The sequence below is a fragment of the Lycium ferocissimum genome, chromosome 2 (genome assembly GCF_029784015.1).
Source record: "Lycium ferocissimum isolate CSIRO_LF1 chromosome 2, AGI_CSIRO_Lferr_CH_V1, whole genome shotgun sequence".
Taxonomy (NCBI): Eukaryota; Viridiplantae; Streptophyta; class Magnoliopsida; order Solanales; family Solanaceae; genus Lycium; species Lycium ferocissimum.
This window is the reverse complement of record NC_081343.1, coordinates 31,884,445-31,888,625: the sequence shown is the minus strand read 5'-3', so window position 1 is coordinate 31,888,625 and position 4,181 is coordinate 31,884,445. Positions and strand designations below refer to the sequence as shown.

The window sequence follows — 4,181 nt, the reverse complement described above, 5'->3', positions numbered from 1 at the left end:
ATTTAACTTCACCCCATAATATTTTAGAACGTAAAAGGGATATATTTGGTGGAGTGAAATTATTTTTTGTGGGACGACGGGGCGAGTCAGAATATGGGCATGGGTATTTTTAATTAAATGGATAATTTTGGCTGAATTGGGGATTTCCATTTACTTAAGGATATAAGTAAACATTTTGGTTAACATACGGGTATATTTGATCACTTTGGCTAACGGAGGGCTAATTTAACTAATAAACTAAAGTAGAGGTGTATATTTGACCCTTAATTGTATAAAGTGTTTCTCTCTTAAGAAATAAAAATGATCATAATGCCATGGCAACCTCGATGATGACTCTTGCAATCGTTGCTGCAATAAATCGAAATCATCTCTGCTATTCACAGTGCTAAGACGAACGCAACAATTTTCAACTCCAAATGCAGCACCTTTTCAACCAATTATATTTGCTGCCCTCATCACATTGTAACAGGCCTTATCTTCTTCCGCTTCACATTTTAACCACGCAAAAGCTGCAAAAAACATGAAAAGATTGGTAAATAATTGGATTTTACTTGGTGATGCTTAATTAATGCTAATTGCTTGCGGAGAGATTAATTAAATTACCTGGAGAAGGTGCCCTAACTTGTTTTGAAAATGCACAATGTTGCGAGGGGAGTTGTTCCATTGAGAAGCGTTTTGAAGTCAACAAGATCTCCGTGAGCTTTTCTCATCTAGACTTCATAGTTGTAAGTGCAAATCGATACATTTGTCTTCTATCTCCCTTGTATCACAATATTTAAGAGCTTTAAAGCTCTCAACTGAGTTTCACGCGGAACATCATAAGAGTTTAAATTTAAATCTATGCATTCTACCATTCTTTTATACTGTTGGGGGTATGTACCATTAACCATGCGTTTAGACATGCTATATTCTAACAATTATCATGGTTAAAAGTCTAAATGGGAGATTATTGGATATATACTATTAATCATGTTTTTGGATATAGTATTTATTATAAAATAATTATTTATTCATTTTTTAATAAAGAGTTAAATAGATCATGTACTAGTAAATTATCTACTGATAGAAAATTTATCTTTAGTCGCTAATTAATGGAATACAGGCATAAACAGCGGAAGCAAATAGCCAGGATCGAACTTGCATGTAATATAGACAACACATAATCATAGATTTTAATCAAACATAAAATCAATACTTATCTCTTGAAGCGTGACCGCGACCGCGAATCGAACCTTCAATCATGAGCAGAAACCATCCACGAGCTCGTCCTCCAGTTCCACTGCCTTCTGTGTAACCCGAATAATACCAAAATCTGCGAAATTCGTGTGGGCGAATTTCTATGAAAAAAGTGCGGGCGAATTTCTATTGAAAAAAGTGCATAAACTTGCAAAACCCTTGCCTCCTTATGGAATAAGACCCTTTTTATAACTACAAGTTTTAGGGTTTAAACCCTTTTCCCAAACCTAATAGGTCATTCTTTTCCACCAAGAAATTGGATTCCATTTAATTCTTTATTATTAGAGCACAACAGGGACCACATATTTTAATTAACGAGGCTTCCTATTATGGAATTAATTCGAAATATTTGAATTAATCCTACCATAATAAATTACGAATTATTCTACTAAAAATTCGTAATTGCACTTCTCAGTTCAATTTCGAAATCATATATTAAACTTATTTAACTCCCCTTGTTAAGATTACAGATACCAATCAATTAAATTAAATTACTGACAATTTAATTCATTGACTAATTGAATCTTGTATATTTCTGCTAAACTTGTATCATGTGACCAATACAAAATCCACATGCAGGGTTTTCATATGAGACTGATAAGCATCCATAAAAGGGTATCATCAATCTCAAAGTCGAGACATGAATTCTATTAACTAGCTATTATTTCACAAATGTATTTTGTCATTATCCAATTTAATAGGAATACATAGACCCGCAATTGAGTCGTACTTTTTAATAAATCAAAATAATGAACAAATCACATTGATCATAATAATCATATCAAGATTAAGAGAATAAGTACACTAAATCAGCAAGAGAGGTTGTTTTATGTATTCAGTACAAAAACACTTATCTCTACTTGGTCTGTTCAATACATACAAAATGTACTAGCACAAGAAGACGAAATTATACCGTTCCCATAATGAAGATACATTATATTTAATCTTGTGCTACAATCATACCGATGACTTTGTCCAGTTTCCATCTTAGATTGTGAACATAAACTTTATACTTATAAGAACCGATGATTTAATCTTCTGTGTATAAGCTAAACTCTATACACTAAATCATCTACTATATAAGTAAAAGACACATATACTAGTACATGATCAATTTAACTCTTTATTAAAAAATAAATAAATAATTATTTTATAATAAATACTACATCCAAACACATGGTTAATAGTATATATTCAACACATACACACCTTTGTCTTTGACTATGGCCATCTATATATCAAAGGAAATTAACTGAATTAAGGCCATTAATTACATATTATATATAAAAATCATTACGAGCGATTAAGTTAAAAGTTGTTACCCAAATCTGCTACCGACATGACCAGTGAGCTTAGAAAGTGTAAATAATATGAGGTCTTCATCCATAGGAGCTGGAATTGGGGAGTAATGTGGCCAATAGTGAGCTAAATCTTAAACATGTCTTGCAAATTTGCCTTGAATTTATTGCTTATGGATTGTTTGGACATGTCACAAACTCAATGAAGTTGTTACTCGTTTTGTTTTTCCACGAGGATGTATCACCACTAAACTTGTGTTTCTTCGAATTTAAAAGCTCCGTTGCGATTTGTAAACTGGGTATAAGGAGCGGAAGCAACAACGTTGGCATGTGATGAAGATAAAGATGAATAGGAGGTGTGGGAAAGAGCATACACCGTCGCATTAACTAGCTGAGTCGAGCTAGCACCAAATATATGTACTTGTTGGATGTGTCTGCATATTCAACGGTATCATGCAACTTGTGGATTACATTCTCCAATTTCTTAGAGATGAGATGTCCATCCTCAAATTCATATCCCGTCTGTGCCACCCAACCATCATAATGCCACTACTCCTTGCATTTTGCTTCCAGAATGGATCTAAAAACATTGTGTTTCCACTGCAACAGATTAAAAATGAAAGAGTGACATTGGGTTAGTTGAATTTATGCTATTTAGGATTCATTGCACACTCACAATTGGAAATATGCGAAATTTTGAATGAATGAATCCATATTTTTAATATATGCTTGACAATTCACAAACTGTTCCCAATTCTTACTCCATAGTTTTACACTTCCTTACTGTTAATTAGTCAATTTTAACTTGAATTAACTTTCATGGTTTATGTTTGTTTACAGGGCTCTCCGTGATTTTATCATTTTGTTGAGTTACTCTGTTAATTAACTGGCACAAGTAGGGTGTCAAATTTGGCCCAAAAGGTAATTGCCCACCCAATCCGCCCAAAATTTTATGGGTTGGGCTTAAGATAATTTCACATTTGGCTGATTTTAGCCCAACCCAACATAGCCCATTTTAAAGTGATCTCCAACTTAGCCCAATTCTAGCCCGTTTTTAAGATTTACTTAAATTTGAGTTTATTGCTTGAGTTTACTCTATTTATTTTTTTATGGATACACTTTTTTTGTATCATGGATCTTATAAGTTTGTAGTGTGTTTTATATGAAGGGAAATATTTTTCATGAAAAATGTTTTGCTCGAAAATATTTACCATGAAAAATGTTTTCCTCAAAAATATTTTCGAAAAATCCGCAATTTTTTTTTCACACAAAATGTATTTCTAGAAAGGGTAATTTACATATATATACGTATTTAAGGAGAATATTTACGAAACGTGACGATATTTTTTTATTTACAAAACATAACATTACAATACCTATACACATACACATTCTACCAAAAAAAAAAAAAAAAAAAACCATTACAAACCCAAATGACACCACTGTTAATGGTCTTCCTGCCGGCGAGGATGCTATCCATCCTCCGGCGGTGGAATCCACCGGAATCTTGGCAGAGAACTGCCAGATCTGGTGCGCAGGGAAGAGGATAGCGGGGGTGGCGGCAGTACTTCAACGGCGAAACACCGAAGCAATGACGAAGATCTGGTGGCGGAGGGAAGAGGATAGTGGGGGTGGCAGCGTGGTGCT

General features: G+C 33.8%; 1 pseudogene; it reads right to left on the bottom strand.

Annotated features, from left to right (window-relative positions):
• LOC132047513 (tryptophan aminotransferase-related protein 4-like) lies at positions 1 to 3,124 on the bottom strand (annotated as a pseudogene).
• Positions 3,125 to 4,181: the final 1,057 nt, after the last annotated feature.